This window comes from Eumetopias jubatus, unplaced genomic scaffold (genome assembly GCF_037043125.1).
Source record: "Eumetopias jubatus isolate StellerSeaLion01/CBP00866 unplaced genomic scaffold, mEumJub1_p1.0 scaffold_13, whole genome shotgun sequence".
Lineage (NCBI taxonomy): Eukaryota > Metazoa > Chordata > Mammalia > Carnivora > Otariidae > Eumetopias > Eumetopias jubatus.
In genome coordinates, this window is record NW_028274819.1 from 76434605 (window position 1) to 76454956 (window position 20352).

Sequence of the window (20352 nt, forward strand, 5' to 3'; positions counted from 1 at the left end):
TGCTGAGCATGGAGCCTGCTTCAGATTCTCTCTCCCTCTCCCTCTGCCGACCCCCTCACACAGTCTCTCTCAAAAAAAAAAAAAATCCTATATCTAAAGTCTATACATATATATGGGAGCTAAGCTGTCATTTTGTTTTGAAATTATAAGTATCGGACTTACATTTTTTTCCAGAGAGAAAGAAAGGGAAACTAGATAAATGTCTGCTAAGCTGACAACAAACTGTGGGTAGAACCTCGCACGTAGAGCCATTGGGGAGATTCACAGGTAGGGTGAGAGCCAATATTTTCCTCAAAAGAGAACAGGAACTCTTATCAAGCTCTCCCACATGCACTTGGGAAAGACCCCCGAGTTCTACACAAGACAACTGAGAGAGATTACTTTAGTATGAAAAATTATTAAGGCAGGTGCTACCCAACACGGTTTGTTCTCCACCGGAGTCCTCTAAGGCCTATGGGATATCTGATCTGAAGGAGAGCCATATCCTAATAAGCATGCCAGGATTTGATACCTGAAAAATGTACTCAGAAGATGCTGGATGGCTTGCCTGTTGGATAAGGTTGTTTATGATTATGCTTTCTAATACTGCTGGTGGTGGAGGGAATGATTTCCTTTTGATGTATCCCATGAAGAGTTGCTCCTTCTGTAGTAGCAATCAATTAATGGGTCCACTTGTTTCTAGCAAGCACGTGACAATTATATAAGCTTTGTAACATGGACTCTGTTTATTCACAGTGTGAACCATCTCATCCAAATATTTATGAAGTGAGAAGGTACATATCTTGAACTAGCCCCAAGGATGAGTTCAAAGTAAAAAGTATGAAACTGCTCTCAAGGTGCTTATAATCAGTAGGTCTTTCATCCATCTGTATGACATTTATTGAGCACCAAATATGTGTCAGAAAATACAAAGAAACAAAAGAGACAGTGTGGTGTCGTGGATAGAGGAGTCTTGACTTTGGAGTTGTATCTATTACTGCTAATCATCCGTCTGCCTCTGGGAGTTTATCTGAACACCCAGAACATCAGTTTTCTCATCTGTAAACTGAGGATCCTGTGCGTAGTCTGCAGGACTGTTGTACAGAATAGAAATAATATAGGTATCATTGTCTAGCACATAGGCAGTACCCATTAAATTGTTTGTCTTCACACATAATTGCTATCCTTGAAAAGCCACATCATAATGGAAGATGGACCTTTATAAACAAATAGTTACAACACAAGTTGGCATTGATTTTGACATTGTACAAAAATTATATTGTGCAAAGGAGCAGAGACCCAGAGAAGAGCAAGGAACAAACTCCTTCTGCCTGAGGAATCAGAGAGGGCCCTCAAAAAGGGGGCTGTGGTCTTTGGAGGTAGGTCTGGAAGGATGAGTAAGCTTTTGTTGGGCGGAAAAGGGGGAAAGTTATTCAAGCACAGAAACATAAAACAGCTAGTGCTGCTTGTTCCGGGGAAGGTGAGAAGGTCAGTGCATTCAGACTGTAGGATGTCTGTGATGGGAGGGGCACACAGTGGGAGATGAGGCTGGAGAGCTAGATCAGGCCCTCTACAGGCTGTCCACAGAGACTTAAGACAAATTCCTGATAAAATGGGTCCCCTTTGTTTCATTAGAGAATGTTCTATTTTTAGTGACCAGATTCCATGATTTCCTCTAGCAAAATGTTTTCGTTTCCCTGAACAATCTCACATTACCCGTTCTTTGAACACATAGTTCTTATGTTCTTAGAATCAAACAGTAGCCCAATGTTTCTGAGAATTCCCTGGGAGCTGCTCTGGCAATTTGGGATAATTCTCTGTTGCGTCTGTCCATTTTCCTGCCTTTCCAGCCTGCATTGTTCAGGCTCCTGTGCCTTCCATGGGGGCCTTGGGCACCTCTCAATTGGTTCCTTTGTGCCGAGTAGAAAGGCAGGTGTGAGCCGTGATTGATGGCTGGTTTACATGGTGACAGGGAAAAAAAACCTGCTGGCTGTGCATTTTTTTCCTGCCAGAGGCCCAACCATTCCTGTACCAGGACTTCCTTGTTAGAGAACTCCTTTAAGCTGCTTCCCTTGGAATTTTTTATGATATTTTCCAACTGTCAAATAGAAACACATTTGAAAAAAAAAAATCTATTAATTTGATTCAGATCCTGAGGGGAGAAACAATGACTGAAGGCTTGAGTAATCTTTTTCTTTTTCTTTCCATATTAAGTTACACGTTAAATTATGTAGAGGCTATTTTAGTTTTGAGACGGGGTGGGTATCATGATGACCAGGGGAGCTTTTAAAAAAAAAAACAAAAAACTCCCTGGGCCTCAGTCTTCTTCCCCCTCCGACCAGGGATGTCCATTCAGACAGTGTGTATAGGGAGAGAGGCCCGGGAATCTGCGCTACCAGGAGCAGAGTCATTCTTCAGGCAACCGGGATGTGCCGCCCTAGCTGAGAATCTCCGGTCCAGGGAGGGGGTGGGGCTACGAGGAGTCCTCCGGGTTCCCATCGGCCCCTGCGCCCACAGCGGATGTCCTGTCATGCCCAGATCCTTACTGAGCATCTACTGTGTGTCCGCGTGCTCTGAGCACCGGAGACGCAGGACAGACACCATCGCTGCCCTCCTAAGGCTTCCATTCTGGGTGGGAGACGAATGACAGATAGCATGAGGACGCAGCGTGTCAAGAAGGAAAAAACGAGTGGATGATGTCTTTTATTTCCTTACTTCCTCCCTGTTGATGTATCCAATCTGGCTTTCGTTCCCAGCTTTGCCAGTCGTCCATTCGTGGGCCCCACTTTCTCTAATTTGCCAAGTCTGGCGGAAACATTTCAGTTCTGGTCTCGCTTGGCCGGTCTGTGGTGTTCAGTACTAGGCGTTCCGCAGTCCGTAGGTAGCTACTGTGCGAAGTCCTTTATAAATGTTTGGTTTTCCATTTCTCACAACAACCCAAGACAGGCATTATTACATGGGGCACTCAGGCACAAAGCAGGCAAGTACTTGGCTCAAGATCACACAGCTAGTAAGTGGAAGAGTGGATTCTTTTCCCCATACACTCTCTGCCTTCCCAGCCTAGGTTTTCCTGTTTCCAACCTGCTCCATCTGCTCTGATCATTCATTTTCCAGTGGCTCCGCATGCTCATCTTCCTCTGACAAACCTTTAGATATTGGCATTCTACACTCACTCTCTCATTCCACACTTTCCCCAGGAAATCTTAATTCTCCTATTTTTCTCTATTGCCTGTATCCCTGGTGACTCCCAAATTCACACCGCTGGGCCAGACCTCTTTTCTGACCTTCCAACGACCTGTCATGCGTACTTGGTATCTGGTGGACGCTTTTCTTTTGCTCATTCAGCAAGTGAGTGTGTGCATGTGCCAGGTACATGTGGTTGCCATGGAGAGTGTAGCACGAGGCCGACGGGACCATGGAGTTTAGTGACCCACTGCAAACACGTGTGTCTGCCTGAGCGCATGCACTATCTCATCTTTCCTTGCAAACTTGCTCATCCTCCTCTGTTCTCCATTTCAGTTGCTAATACAATCACGGGGTTGCCTTTAATTTCCTGGTCCCCCTCAGGACCCGTGTCCCAGTCTATCTCCTACGGACCTCTTGACTCCATTCCCTCCTGGTCTTCATCATGGCCTCGGGGTCAGTTCTCACCTGGTAAGTTTAGTTGGCTTGTCTCCCAGTTCTCCATTCCTCTCTTTCACTTTTGACCCCGAATCCTCCAAAGTGCAAACTTGATTGTGCCTCTCTCCTCTTTGCAGCCTCTGGTGGGCCTTCTATTAGGCCTTTCTTCCATAGGGATGGATCTTCTCCTTTTTGTGGGAATCCGCTCCTGGTGGCTGGCCCTGCCGCACCCTCTTCTTATGCACTCCATGCTCCCGGCCACAGTGATTCGTTCCAGAATGGGCAAGCCAGGGCCAAGCAGAAATATCCTATGTGGGTGTTGGGAAGGCATTGGTTTCACTCTCGCTCTGGGACCTGAGCTGTCTCTTTTGCTCCTCATGGAGAAAGTCGCTCCAAGTACAAAGGCAATGCACGGAAGGAAGCAGAGCTAAGCACAAAGCCAAGACAAGCTGTCAGGACATTGTTTGAGTTCCTGGATTTAGTAACACATGAACCCAGCTTTACCCATGGACTTCAGCAATCACAGGCGTCAATATATTTCCTGTGTCAGAATCTCAGTGTTGCCACTTACTGTGTCAGAATCTCAGTGTTGCCACTTACTGGCTTTGGGCAAATTATTGAACCCATCTATATTTCAGTTTCCTCATCTCTAAACTGGACATAGTAATAACACTTCGTTCATGGTGTTATGATGAAGTTAATGTACACAGAGAATGTAGACCATTGCCTGGGACACAGTTAAGTGTTCGGTATGTGTAAACTCTTAGTGTTGTTGTTACTATGATTTGACTTAATTTGCCTCGGGTTTCTGTAACTTGTCACTGGAAGAGTCCCAAGGAATAATACTGAGTCCAAATGCTGTCACCAGTTTACAAGGCTGATTTCCTACCACCTCCCCAACTGCTCCCTGATACCCTTTGTTCCCTTGGCACACTTCTGTTAAACTTTCAAAGCTCCCCAAACATTTATGCTGCTTTGGGCCTTGTTTGTATGTGTACAATGTTCTCTCTGCCCAGAATGCTCTTCCCCATTCCCCTGCAGAGTCAGGTAAGAGGATTCGAAGCAGCAAGAAGCAGCTAATTCAGGACACATTCAAGATTCAGGTCTCATTAAGCCACTGATGATTGGTGATGTCTAGCTAAGTCTCAATGATTTGGTCCCTGCGTTTTAAAAACAATTCCCTCTTCCTTGATGCTCAAATGTATAACGAGTTCTGTGGATTCATTGACAACAAAGTATTCCTTACTCAGCTCAGGTCTGAGATGAGACGACTAGGTAGCCAGTTAACCATCCCCACCTTCCACTGTCAGAATGGAGAAGACATTCAAATCACCACAAGAATGCTTGGAGTCACGCTCAGCCTTCTGACCAGATGGGCAGTGACACTAAGAAATGGGATATTAAGAAGAATGTGCTTCCTTTCTTAGATCTTAAGAGGGGAAAAGCCAGATACCTTCCTTGTCCAGCTCCCTGACTCCCACACCTACCTTTCTAAAAACTCCAGAGTTTAAACCCTGACAGCAGCCAGATTAACTTAACTAGATCTTTAACAGCAACACTATTTCTGCATTGTCTCTAAGGCCCCAGCTACGTTTCTAGAACATTTGGGAACAGTAATAAAATCAAGATGCTTCTTCTGTATTTCAATAGGAAGATGCTGTCTCCGGGTCTATATCCCTCAGGGTTTGTTTTACTGGTGGAGACAGACAAATAATGTGAAGCATCACCCCAAAAGCATTTTCCTCATTTAAACTTTATTCTATGTAATTTACCTCAGGCCTGGAAAGGTTTGGCTAGGGCAGAGGAGAAATGGCCGTGTTCTTGCCAGAGTCCAGCTTGGCCAAGTTCCCCAGACACTGGCTGGCTCCTGGGCAGGAGGGTTTGGATGAAAGACGTGGACACAAACACAGTCATCTTTCCACTTTCCACAGTCGCCTTTCCAGACTTCTATTCGGACAAAGACTGTGACGGGGTCTAAAAGTGAAAACGTTATGTACTAGCTGCAGGCACATCCCCGAGTGTGTGCATATGGCCTAAATTAGACCACCTAAGTAGGCGGTGCGCAAAACCTAGAAATGGCAAGAAAAGAACTGGATAATGAGAGGCAGCAGCTCATGAAGCAGCCCAGTGGCAGAGAGCACAGCATCCCCAGAAGGGCATCCTGGGGGAGAAGGGCACCCCTGATCCCTTCCCCTTCTCTCCCCTCCAGTCCAGTCCTCCCAGCTGCTCTATGGGACCTGCAGTACCTGACTCACAGCCCAGACCCCAGCAGCCTAAGAGGTCACGTTCTCTTTGAAAACGGTTCTTCCTTAATATGTTTATATTTTCTAAAGATTTTATTTATTTATTTGAGAGAGAGAGCACAGCAGTGGGGAGGGGTAGAGGGAGAAGCAGGCTCCTCCCTGAGCAGGGAGCCCGATGATTCACGGGACTCCATCCCAGGACCCCGGGGTCATGACCTGAGCTCAAGGCAGATGCTTAACCGACTGAGCCACTCAGGCACCCCCTTTATTAAGATGTTTAAATAAAGAAGTACATGAACATTCTCCCCAATAAAACAAAAATAAATAATGGAAGTTAACAGTTTCTGCCCCCCAATGTTTCCTTCATTTCCCACCTGAAAATGTTACACCTTCCGCACTTTTTTTTTAAATGACTTCTCTCTCTCTCTCTCTCTCTCTCTTTTTTTCTTTAGAGCAGTTCTAGGTTCATAGCAAAATTAAGAGGAAAGTACAGAGATTTCCCAGATGCCCTGCCCCCACACAGGCATGGCTTCCCCCACAACCAAGGTTCCCCACCAGAGTGGTACCTTTGTTACCACTGATGGACCTGCGTTGACATGTTATCACATGTAGATTACATTAGGGTTCACTCTGGATGTTGTACATTTTGTGGGTTTGGACAAATGTAGGATGACGTGTTTCCACCATTAGAGTATCATACAGAATAGTTTCACTGCTCTAAAAATTCTCTGTGCTCCTCTTCATTCCTCTCCCCCGCCCCCGCAACCCTCTAAACCGCTATTTTTTTTTACTATCTTCACCTTCCTCACCTCTCTGTTGATACAAACTTGCAAACACGTATGACGAGGGGGATGTTTGGTGTTGTTTTTATAAAAGTGGAACCATCCTATACTTAGTACTCTGTGGTTTACTTTTTCTTAAGACATAATAGACTTCTTTCCAGGTTAATAGATATTGACCATTTCATTTCTCAATAGCTGCATAATATTTCATATTAAGAGCATTCCATAATCTAATGAAATATTTACCTATCTATTTAATGAACATTTATCAATAAACCACACTGGCAATGAACCTCTTTGACATAAATATTTATGTGCTGGCAATTTTGTTCTTATGGGTTGGATTTCAGAAGTCAATTATTGGGCTTGTGTATTTTTTTTAAAGATTTTATGTATTTATTTGACAGAGAGAGACAGAGAGAGGAAACATAAGCAGGGAGAGTGGGAGAGGGAGAAGCAGACTTCCTGTGGAGAAGGGAGCCCGATGCGGGGCTTGATCCCAGGACCCTGGGATCATGACCTGAGCCAAAGGCAGACGCTTAATGACTGAGCCACCCAGGGACCCCGGGCTTGTGTATTTTTTAATTTAATAGACCTTTCTAGTTTATTTTCCTAAAAGGTTGTAGCAATTCAAGCCGTCCCAGAATATTATGACAGTGAAAACTTGCCTCAGTTTTTGCCAATTCTGGATTTTCTCTTTTTTCACTTAAGCCAATTTGATAGGCAGAAATTCTATCTCTTCTTTCAATTTATTGTATATTTTCTTTTATTTATTTATTTGCCAGAGAGAGAGAGAACACAAGCAGGGGAAGCGGCAGGCAGAGGGAGAGGCAGGCTTGCGGCTGAGCCAGGAGCCCGATGCGGGACTTGATCCCAGGACCCGACTCGGGTCATGACCTGAGCCGAAGGCAGATGCTTAACCGACTGAGCCACCCAGGTGCCCCTATATTTTCTTGATTACAAGTGAGGTCAATCATCTTTTCATGGACTTTTTGATTTGTTCTGCTGTGAATTCTCTTATCCTTTGCCTATTTTTATACTGTGTTGGTTTTTCTTTTCTTACAAATTAAAAGAGTTCTCTGTACATTAGGGAGATTACCCCTATGTCTACCACATATATTGTAAAAACTTCCCCCAGGCCATCATTGGTATTTTGATTTTGCTTATTTAATCTTTTAACAATTAAAAAATGCAGTCAAATATGTTGGTGTTTTCTCTTATGGCTCTTGGGTCTTCTGTGTTACTTGGGAAAGACTTTCCACTTTCCACTAGAACGTAGGAGTAAGTAAACTCCTAACTTGTCTTCAAATATATGATTTTTCAACTAAATTGTAAATCCATTTGGACTATTTTGTGTATGGGATGACCTAAGAAGCTATCTTTATTTTCTTCTACATAGATAGCCAACTATGTCAGCAGCATTAATTAAAAAAAAAAAAGAAGAAGATAGCAGGAGGGGGAGAATGAAGGGGGGAATTAGAGGGGGAGACAAACCATGAGAGAGGATGGACTCTGAAAAACAAACTGAGGGTTCTAGAGGGGAGGGGGGTGGGGGGATGGGTTAGCCTGGTGATGGGTATTAAAGAGGGCACGTTCTGCGTGGAGCACTGGGTGTTATGCACAAACAATGAATCATGGAACACTACATCAAAAACTAATGATGTAATGTATGATGATTAACATAACAATAAAAAATTTAAAAAATAAACAATCTTTTTCCCATTGAGTTAACATGTTTCCTTTGTTACATATTGTTTCCATTTATACTTAGATTTATTTTCCAAACTCTTTATGCTCTTTTAAGAGTATGAGCCAATACCATAATATTTTTAATATAATAGCTTTATAAAATATCTGATATCTGGTAAGGTGAGTTTACCCTCTTGATTTTTTTCACATATATATGAAATCTATGTATATATTTTGCTGGTGTCAGACATTTATTCTCCCATTAGAAATTTAAGCTTGTTTTATGCAGTTGCCAAAAATTAGATTCTGATTGGATTTGCATTACTTTTAGAATGATCGATATGGTAAAGATAAATATGTATTTGTATTAAGAGCATGGTATAACTGTTCATTTGTTTAGCATACTCCAATAAGATTTCACAGTGTTCTTCAGTGTTGGTCCTGTATCTTTATTGTTAAGATGATTTGTGGATTATTTAGTTTTTATTGCTATTGTGAATGAGTTGGTTGTCAAGTTGACTTCAAATGCCTAAATTATAATGGCTGACCTCTCACCCACATGACACCAGAACTCCAGACCCTCTTCTGGTTTCCTCACAGACACTCATGTGGGCTCTCTGCCTGGTCTGTCATTTCAGTTGCCAGAAGGCATCTGCTTTTCTGCCTCAAAGCTCTGTCTCTCCTTTGCTCTTCTCCACCAGATGGGAAGCCTCCCTATTGCCAAGGCATAGGTACCATCATAAGTACAATGTTGCCTTTACCAGACAAAGCTCTCCAGGGGCGTCCAAAGCTCTCCATTTTCTGGGGACCCATGTGGTGCTTGGCTCCACGAGAAACAGGACAAATGGCCTTTTCCCTAATTCCATGCCATGTCCCAGATGGTTCTGCTTGATTCCAGAGCCTTCCATAGTCACACCTGACTGTCCATCAGCCTCTGATCCTCAGCCCTCCTCCGTAGCCTACCCGAGTCTTCCCGGCTGGTTGGGACATAGAGCCAGAAGAGCTTTGTCTTCTCCTCTCAGCGAAAACCCCATTCTTCCTGAAATTCAAGTAGCAGAGTTTCTCCAAGCTGTATCTTTTCCTGTCCCACATCTGTTGTTGTTAACTCTTGGGATCCTCAGCATCTCTAAACAGCTCCATTTCAGCAGAACGTCATTTTGCTCCTTCATAAAAAACTAACAGGCTCTCTGGGTCGGTTTCCCCAGATCAGAGAAAGAAACTGTCCCCAGAGAGGTTTAATCTCCACATATTGCAATAGTGAAAACAGATAGAATATTTAAAAGTACAGTTTTTTTCGACTTCTGTGTTCTTCAGCAAGCTTGAGATTCATGGAGCCGCATTCTCCCCGGGAGCTCACATTCATGGTACTGCATGCTTCCCCTCCCCCAGCAGCTCCTGCCAGAAGGAAGTTTCTCCTAAGCACGCAGCCTATGGTGACAACTTCTTGGCAGAGGGCAGTCTACTTCTTCTCCATGTCTGTCCACTGAGCCTTTCCCAGCTTTACATGATAATAATACAACTTACTGGGGCTCCTGGGTGGCTCAGTGGGTTAAGCGTCTGCCTTTGGCTCAGGTCATGATCCCAGGGTCCTGGGATCGAGTCCCGCATCGGGCTCCCTGCTCAGTGGGGAGCCTGCTTCTCCCTCTCCCTCTACTGCTCCCCCTGCTTGTGCTCTCTTTCTGTCAAATAAATAAATAAAGTCTTTTTAGAAAAAATAACACAACTTATTGAGGATCTCACATGCATTATCTGAATTAGTCCTCATAATAATCCTATAAGATAGAAATTATTTTCCTTCATTTTTTTTTGATAGAGAAACTGAGGCTGAGAAAGGGTAAGTGGATTGAGCAGCTAGTTCGAACAGAATTCGAACCCAGGTCTTACTCCATAGTCTGAGACTTAAATGTCACGACATATCTTCTAGGGGGAAAATCCTACCACAAACCTTAGTGAATCTGAGTGTCCAGTCTGTGCATTTCTCCTGGAGTCCTGACCTGAGGCCTTGAACAATCCCTTGTGGTAAAGTGTGTTGTCTTTCATTTCCCCTTTTTATCAGACTTCTGACTCTTCATTACATGGTACTATTCCTGGGCTCTTTATTACATGGTCTGATTGTCTCTAGTTGACAGTTGAATACGTGCAAGCTCAGGGAGCTTACACAAGGAAGGGAGCGGGATTATAATATTTACATTAAGACTGGAGGTATAGAATTCGTATGCAACATGAGCGATCCCATGAAATTATGTTCAATCATTTTATTGGTTTGGGTTTATAGTTTGACTCACACTTACTATGTAAATTGGTCTGTATTTCATTTCTTTGGCTTTGATTTCATTTATAAATTTACTTTGGTTTCTAATTTTCTAAGCTTCAGGAATTTATACCCAGCATTATTTTTGTTTATATTTAAGCAATACCATAATAAAAACAGTTTACTTCAGTACTACAGGCTCCATGAAAGTGCTCTCCTTTATAAGGCATTACTTAGAGAAATACTGGGACACAGCTTCCCATTGTGTGCTCCCTACAGCCCTGTGAGACACGTATTCTCACCCTAGTTTATAGACCAAGCAACAGGGGCTTGACCAGATACACATACAGCCCATGTGAGCACATCTAGGAAGTGACAGGGGCAGATGCAAACCAGGGTCTGAGTCAAAGTCTAGGGCTGTTTCCTGGAAACTTCTCCTTAGCAATAGGACTTTATTTCACACATTCAGCAGAAGTGTTATTTGTTAGATGTTAGATGTCTCATCTTAGGACAATGATATTCAGCCTTAAGAATTTAACAAATAATGCCTCTGGGAAACTATTTGAGCAAGCCTGGCAAAGCAGGCAGCATCCAAATTAGATTGGCAATAAAGGTTTCAAACACTAAGAAAAACAGTATTTGAATTCTATTTTGCCCCATGTGTTTTTCTGACAAAACACAGACCTCAGGTTGGGGAAGAGGGAGCAGAAGGCCAGGTGTTGGGGGGGGAGAGGAGAAGTGGGGGTGGGGAGAGAGAAGGAGAAGGGGGAAGTTTAGGGTTGGAGCCCGAGTTTTCTCATCAGGGGAAAAACAAAAGAAGCAGTTGTCCTAGATCGAGTGTACAATAATCCTGGGAGTATGAGAGCTACTTTCATTATTTAAAAAAGTCTAACATAAGGAAAGAAATATAGGACAATTTAAACCTCAGGCTTCTTTGTTTGGGCTATAATTATATTAACTCAAAGAGGGTATCACTGGTTTGCTCATGCTGAGTAGAAACTCAGATGAGAAATCATAAATGATTTGGATTAGTAAAGTAAGGGAAATGGACTACTTACTAAATTTCATGCATTAAATGAATAAATCTTCAAAAACATTTATTTGTTCAACCAGTCATTGTGAGTTGACTATGTGGCAGGCAGGGGATACACAGAGATGAGTAACGTCTTGTTCCTGTCCTCAAGGGCATGCGTGCGTGCGTGCGTGTGTGTGTGTGTGTGTGTGTGTGTATGGGGGTGGGGGTCAATGACACATGCGCTAGCATTTATAATTAAGTGTAGAAACACAATGATGGAATAATGCAGAGAGGAGTAGAGGTCCAGCAGGACCCAGGGAGACAGATCCTACCTTGGTCTTAGGGGTGGAATGAAGTCTTTGGGTCAGAGAAGGCTTTCTGTGGCAGTTAGGAAATGAGCTGAATCTTAACGGGATGAGTCAGAGAGGAAGGGAGTGAATTCTGGCCAGAGGGAGCTGTGCTAGCAAACAACACGGAAGTGAGAAACTTCACAGTGGCTTGACAAGAGACTTATAAGCAGTTTGGTGTTGCTGATGCATAAATTGTGAGGCGCGAGGAGATTCGAGAAGTCAATAAAGGGGCCGGATATTGGAAGTCAATTATATGGGGTGAACATAAACGTTATCATCCCAACTGGCACAATTCTGAGATTGGAAGGAGGACACTTTTAATAATTACACTAGAACCACAGACACAAACAGGTAAAGTTGGATGTCCTATTTACAGGCCATGTCTCACAGCTTAGACTTCCTCATTGAATGATGTGGGATCGCTGAGGGCTTTTGGGCAAAGAAGGGACATGATGAGATTTGACTTGTAAATAGATTTTTATGTCTAATGAGTTCACAGAAGGAGATGATTCAGGGAAAGCTCTACCTTCCAGATGTATTTATTCAAGAAATCTTACTTGAGAGCTGCACTATATGGGAACTAGGCACGCAACATGAACAAAGCCATGATAGATTCTTGCTTTTAAGAAGTTTGCAGTTTAGTGGGGAAGACCGTCAATAATCAAATACCACACAAGGAATTGTAAAATTACAAATGTTGACAATGCTATGACAGGGCGGGGGGCCGGTAACTGATGCTATAAGAACATTTCTTGGGAATGGAGAGGTCAGAAATGAGTAGTAGAGGGGCGCCTGTGTGGCTTAGTTGGTTAAGTGTCTGCCTTTGGCTCAGGTCATGATCCTGAGATCATGGGGTCCTGGGATCGAGCCCCATGTCCTCGGGCTTCCTGCTTAGCAGGGAGTCTGCTTCTCCTTCTGCCTCTGCCCCTCCCCCTGCTCGTGCTCACTCTCTCTCTCAAATAAATAAAGAAAATTGTAAAAAAAAAAAAAAAAGAAATGAGTAGTAGAATCTGACTAAAGAGAAGAGGAAAGAATATTCTGGAAAGAGATAAGGTATACAAAGACCTTCTGGTGAAAGGTGTGGAATGCCTGACAACACAGAAAAAAATAGAATAAGAAGCCATGTAATTGATGTACAGCAAAAAATGTGTTGTATGATAAGAGAACAGCATGTGCCAAACGGTAAATAGCATATGCATGAGCCTCAATTCTGAGCAACACCGACCTAGCAGGTTCTTCACTGTGAGTGGCTAACTTGATAAGCTGACTTCTCTGCCTCCTACGAGGACTTAGAAGACAATGGGTAATAATGTCGATTCTCTTCTACCTTTATCTCGTATATATCCTTCAGACTGCCATTTGTTCAACTAGTAGTAAACCGAGATTAAACCAGCCAGAAAAAAACAAAACTGATTAAATTTTTTCAGTCTTCAGACCCAGATCTGCTTTTCTTGACCGACCTGGCATAGGAGGTGGCATGACCATTTGGAGGGACTAGAAGGCCAGTGTGGCTATAATGGGGAAAGTGACAGGGTTTGTGGGAGAGTGCTGATTAGTTATGATCTTAGGTAATATACTTCATTTGGCTAGGTCTTAGTTACTTAAATGCATACGAAGGAATAGGAATCTGTGTCTACTTTAGGGATTATTATTAATTTGAATATCAAATGAAGTAATATCTGGTTATAGGATTAAGAATATTTGTTGGGACCAGGCATCTTCTGGAATATGCCTGACTTATAACTTATTATCAAGAATCTTAGAAGGGGTTGCCAAGGGGAGTTTTGTTGAAATGTTTAAACCAATGTAATGATCAGTGTTTATTCTTAACCCAGATTCCTCCCAATCTGAGTAATATACTAGTTATCAATTGCTGCATAACAAATTATCCCCCAAATTAGCAGCTTAAAACAACAAACATATTATCTTACAATTTCTGTGGGTCAGGAATCCAGTTGTGGTTTTGCTGGGTACCTCTGGCTCAAGGTCTCTCATGAGGGTGTAGTTAAGCTGTTGTCTGGGACTATGAGCTCAACTGGGGGAGCATCTGCTTCCAAGCTTATTCATCTTGTTGTTGGAATGCCTCAGAAGATCTTCTTCCAGGCTCACTTACATGGGCGTCTCTGAAGGGCTGCCTCACAATATAGCAGCTGGCTTCCCCCGGAGTGAGCAATCAAAGAGGAAGTTAGAGGGAGAGTGGGAAGCACCCAAGACAGAAACCACAGTATTTGTATAAACTAATTTTGGAGGTGACATTTCATTACTCCTGTCTTATTCTAGTCACTAGAAGCGAGTCAATAAATCCCAGGGGAGGGGGTCATACAAGGGTCTGAATACCAGAAGGTAAGGATCACTGGGGACCATCTTAGAAGCCACCTACCACTCCAGTGACTTGATTTATTAAGGGAAAAGACTTATGGACAGATCTGGTTGGGAAGAAGTGCTGTTGTTTTCCTTTCATCAAAGGAAACTAGGAGCCACCAAAATCATGGCAAATTATATAAATTTTGGAAATCTCAGGTGAGTTATGTAAATCTCTGCCTCATTGTCCACTTTATCTTGGGCTAAGTTCTCCAGAGATTGGACAGCTTGAATTTCCCCAACAAAACTTAGGGGCCCACAGACCATGATTCACAGTGTTCTAAGAATGTTTTTATTTCATGACATCAGATCTGTGGGTCAAAAGGCTTCCCTCTTAACTGGCAAATCCTGGTGCTGACAAGGGGCTGAAACAGGGACAAAAGAGTCTTTTCCTTTCTTCCTTTAAAAAAAAGTTTGCTGTGGGGCGCCTGGGTGGCTCAGTCAGTTAAGTGTCTGCCTTCAGCTTGAGTCATGAACTCAAGGTCCTGGGATCGAGCCCTGCATTGGGCTCCCTGCTCAGCGGGGAGCCTGCTTCTCCCTCTCCCACTCCCCCTGCTTGTTCTCTCTCTCTCTCTCTCTCTCTGTCAAATAAATTAAAAACAAAACAAAACAAAAAAAGATTTCCTGCGACCCACCTTTGGCTCTTCCCCCACCCCCACCCCCTTTTTTTCAATGCAATATAGCAAGTGTTTGGATTCCAGAGAGGAATAGCCCGGAGGAGAGTCCCGATCCTGCCTCTTCCTAGCTGTGTAAACTTAGCCCTAGCTTTCTGCGGCAGTTTCCTTATTTACAGAAGGAGAAAACCACCAGTGTTTACCACACAGGGTTGTTATGAGGAATAAGTCAATGCAGGGAAAGCACTTAGAGTACCTGGCACAAGAGGGGCACTCAAAGAATGTTCAGTATTCTTCTTCTAGCTCTTCTTGCCCCCAGAGCTCTTGCTCTGTCTGAGATGCCATATGCACTGCAGGCAAAGCTCGAGCAGAGCAGAACGGAAGCGGTGTTTCTCCTTTCCTCCTTACACACTTCCTTAACTTCTCCTGCTCCTCCTCCCTCTCCTTCTTCTTTCCCTTCTTCTTTCTTTTTTTGAACCATAGTTCTCTTTGATTGTATGGCACAGAATTAGGATTTGAATAATTATCCATGTTCAGTGCATAAGGATACGAGACTGTGCGCATGTGCGAGCACATGCGTGTGTGTGTGCGTGTGTGTGAACGTGTATGTGAAGAGATAAGTTGCCTTCTTCTCTCATCTCCACCTGATAAAACACTCTCTTTTTAAAGACCCACTTTAAATATCACCATTTCTAAAAAATAAATAAATAAATAAAAGTCTTCCTCAGTCCCCAGCCCATGTGATCACTAACTTCTCACTTTCTATCAACAACCTAATTGTATTTCTCTTGTGGAATTTGACACAATGTATTCAAGTTGTAGAACCGGTGGAAAACAGTTACTGTTTTTAGAGTAGCCAAAGACCCCCTCGGCCTTCATGCTCATTCCAAATTCTATTTAGAAAAGAAGCACTCATGGTAAAACTTGCTTTCCTAATAAATTGATAACTCATCAGCCACTTCGATGAGCCAAATGGAAAATCCCCTAAATGTCGCTATTCCTCGGAGGAATGTGATCCCCTTGGGGCCGTGGAGTGACACCTCAGATTGAGGCCAGGGCACATTTCCTACTCAAAACCCAGCCTCCTGAAATTTTTGAACATGTCTACTTCCAAAATTAGAGAGAACACCTAGCAGAACAGCTTGGCTGTTTGTAAAGGAAGGGGTGAATGCTTCCCAAGGAGGAATTTCTAGGACACCAGGCGACAGAACCAGAGAAAATAGGACACATAGAAGAGTCCAGTCAAACAGAGTTCAGTTCCCTCTAGCCTGAGGGTACCTTGTATAGAAAGGTTATTTATAAAAGCATATAAAACAAGCAGTAAATAAAATCAGTGACTTTACCATATTAAAGGAAGAGAGTCCAATCCTCGCCATAAGGACTTGACAAATATGATTAATAAATACTTATCATGATTTTTTTTTTTTTAGGAGGCTCCGTGCCAGCGTGGAGCCCAATGTGGGGCTTAAACTCACAACCCTGAGATCAAGACCTGAGCTGAGATCACAAGTCAGACGCTTAACCGACTGAGCCACCCAGGCGACTCAGCATGATTTTTAAAGCATAGAATTTAATGTTCCTTCTACGTCAGGTTTCTGCCAAACTCTACTATAGGGGCTGCTGCGGTGTGCTGCTCAGATTACAATTCAGTCTCCCCCTCTACTTATTCCTGCCCTCAGGGGTGTTGTGGAAACTCCTGTGGTCAGTGGGTGTTATTACAGATCTCTGCCTCATGGTCTCTTTCCCAGGGAACACAACCTACATCCCCTACATTCCATCCTATGTAATAGTTAATGAATGAGGAAACTGACAACGTGTCCAGAGCCTATGCCAAAAACACTCATTCATTATTTCGTTTAATACATCGACCTGATGAAGTAGTATTTTTATGCCCATTTTACAGTTGAGGACATTGAGGATCGGAGAAGTTTAATAAATTGCCCAAGGTGGCATAGCAATTGAGCAGTAGAATCGGATTAAATGAGGTCACATCTTCAAAGTCCTTACACAGTGCTTGGCATGGAGTAAGGGTTTGGCAAAATGATAACAATCATTATTATTATTATCAGTCAATCCTAACCAGAGATTTTAGCAAGCTGGACCATTTACCAAGAGTTAGAACATTTAACCATGCTTCCACAGAGCAGGCCACCTAACTTACGAATCTAATCCCCAGAGGTTATCCTAGACTATTATGAGAAATGAGGAGGCAATGGCCAAGTGGGGTGATTGCATTATGAGTAATAACAGAGCCAGCTGTTTATCTTGTCACAGAGGCATGTGGGTTGCTTAGGGAATAAACAGGTTGCTGCTGGAAATGTAATATCTTGAAAAGCAGCTAGACTTTAAAATACAACCTGATTCAGTTGAGTGGCATTCTCCCCAGCCCCTAGCATCACGTTTTCCATTGAGTATGTGCTTCAGTCAGTGTTTATTAACTGCTTGCATCTGGTTGCTGGCAAAATTCACTTGCTCAGTTCAGAGGCAAATAATGAACATTTCTGTTCATTATAATAATGAATATTTTGTAAGCACCAATATAGGGCACCGTGCTTCCTTTATTTCATGCAAAATTGGGGGCTATGTGACATTCAGAAGCTCAGTTTGAGCCTCTCTTACTGAATTTTAATGAAATAATTCAAACCAATGCTGCTGATGTGAGAAAGACGTATTTCATACCTGGTCTAGTGGCTGGGAGTCCACCCTTCCCTTTCACGGCCTTGATGGGTATGGCCATACACCCTTGAAATGACTGACAGGCCCCGAGTGGAGGTCCAGAGCCGGGCTTCCTGACACACGTCTCCACATGATTAGGTTAAACTAGAATAACTTCCACTAGTTCTATTGATGTTTTCTGGTTGGAGTTAGTCAATGCAAATCAAGCAGCTAATTGGGTTTCTACCCGTGCCACTGACATCATCTTGTGAGGGAGAGAATCAAGAAGAAACCAAGACCCAAGTGTTCCAAGAGCTTAGTAGGTAAATTATCAGGGGAACAATTAAGAAAATACGTGTGGGTATGGAGTCATCGTGGGTAGATTTTGTGATATAGATCGTGGGCGTGTATTGTAGCTTAGAGATGGGAGAGAATAATCTGGGATAGAGGCATCTGGAGGAAGGTTTTTTGGTGCCTCTACCACCCAAAGGCTTCATTCATTCATTTAACAAGGTTCTATTAAACACCTTCTATTTTCCAGGATCTGTGCTAATTCATGGGATTCAGAAAGTCACCACAGTCTCTGCTTTCCAGTGGTTCACAGTTTAGGGCAGAAAGATAGATTTAGAAGAAACTACAACTACAAGTGGGGCTTTCTCAGTTTTGGCACTGTTGACACCTTGAGCTGGGTACTTTTTTGTTGGGGTGGGGACTGCCCTGCGGATTGCAAGGCGTTTAGCAGTATCCCTGATCTCCATCTACTGGATGCCAGTAGCATCCTCCCCCTACCCGTGAGCTGGGACAACCAGAAATGGCTCAAGATAATTGTCTGGAGCGGAAAATTGGCCCCAGTTGAGAACCACTGGAGAAACACAAGAGGAGATGGGGCGGGAGGTGGCAGAGATAAGACGAGGGAACTTGTGGACCATGCTAAAGTTTCAGTCTTTATGTAGTCATCTGGTCATTCATTGATTCAACAAGTATTTAGTGCTAACGCCGTGCGAGCCATTCTTCTAGGTGTCCTGGATGCAGTAATGAACAAAGCAGACAAAAATATTTGGCCTCGTACTGCTTACATTCTGGTAAGAGGGGATAAACTATAAACCCAATAAATGAGTAGATAGTAAGTTTGAAGGTGATAATGCTATGGGGAAAAAAGAGAAGAGAAAAAAGGGGGATAGGGAGTTTTGTATGAGACAACAATTTTAAATAGGATATTTATTGTTAAGACCGGGACAGTATTTTTTTCCCTAAAGGGAATTTCTAGCATATGTGGTCTACAGGTGGGTATATTACAGAGTCCCGTATTATTAAAGAACCCAGCCTTTTCTGTGTCATCTGAATTGGGCTCTGCACTTCTGCTCTACTCTGTGAGATGAGTTTATACGCTTCCCATATCTTATGATTCATGAGAGAGCAAATTCTGAATGGCTCATTCATTCATTCATGCATTTATTCATTAGCTCAACACTTATGGAGAAGCCAGCAGGCCTGGTGCCAGACACCAAGGATAGATAAAAAAGATATCATATGACACACAAGTTCTGCCTCTGAGGCCTTCCCAGGGGTGCTCTCGTGTAAACTATAATTACAATAATGTATGATAAGAAGTAGAATGGATGTGTGGACAAATGCTCAGGGATCCCAGAAGAGTGGCCAACCCTGGGGAGGTGGAGAAAGCTGCCCAGAAGGTCTGGCACTTGACATGGGGCTGGAAAGATGAAGAGTTTGCCAGGAAGAGAGAAATATCAGGAAAGGATTTCAGGTTAAGGTATGAAGACATGAGAATGATATTCACAGGTATTAAAAAAACCCAAATCAGCTGAAGACTGATCTTTCTTTAGTCTCCTGATATCTGAGCTGTTTCCTTTATCCTTCCTGGCACCCAGACCCAGAATTTCTTGGGTCCAGTTCTACAAGTTTCCTACCTGTAAATGAGGTGTTAGATGAGATGGTCCCTACAGCTCCTTCCATCTGGAATATTCTTTCATCCTACAATTCCATGATTTTATTCCAGCTCCCACTCCTCCAGAGAATGAACTCTTTCTGCTTCCAATTCATCACTTCTCTTTTTCTTTCTTTTTCTCCAAGGTTCTGTTGTTCACATGCCATTTCCATATCTAAATAGGGTCAACTTGTTTACCGCCTCCTGTTTTCTGCCCCCCCCTTACCTCTCTCTAGAGATTATTTGCCCAATACAAATGGACATTTTTAGAGCACTACTGTTGAGATGAATTTTTGCAAAGGTCAAGGGGGAACAAGAGTAAATACACCTCTGCCAGGGATTTCTGGCAGAGTCAAATTATCAATCAATTTGATATTTGTTTAACTTTTCCTATGAGCCAGCAGTTTGCTAGGCACAGCTGGGCATAAAAAGAAGATAAGAAACAGCACCTTCCATGAAGTTCTTGCAGTTTGGTGAATATCATACAAAATATCATAGCTCATTTAGTGCAAAAATAACTTTAATAGGAGTAGAAAATGCACAGGAATGTGCATAAAGTAAATTACTTGAAGTGTCTGATAAAAGCATATTAACTTTTTTTTTTTTTTTGCTTGGATGACTGGCAATCATGGATACTTAGATGGATGAAAGGCAAGGTACAGTTCTCTCAAACTTTTCTGCTCAAAGAAAGTGATATAGAAAAAAAAAAAAAAGCCATGAGGAGTAGAAAGCACTTGTCTCTTTAGAGAAAGGTCCTGGGAAGAAGATGACCATCCAGATAAGAGTGACAATAGCCTGTTACATGCATATCATGTTGAGATTTAATCACATGTTTTAACATAGGTTG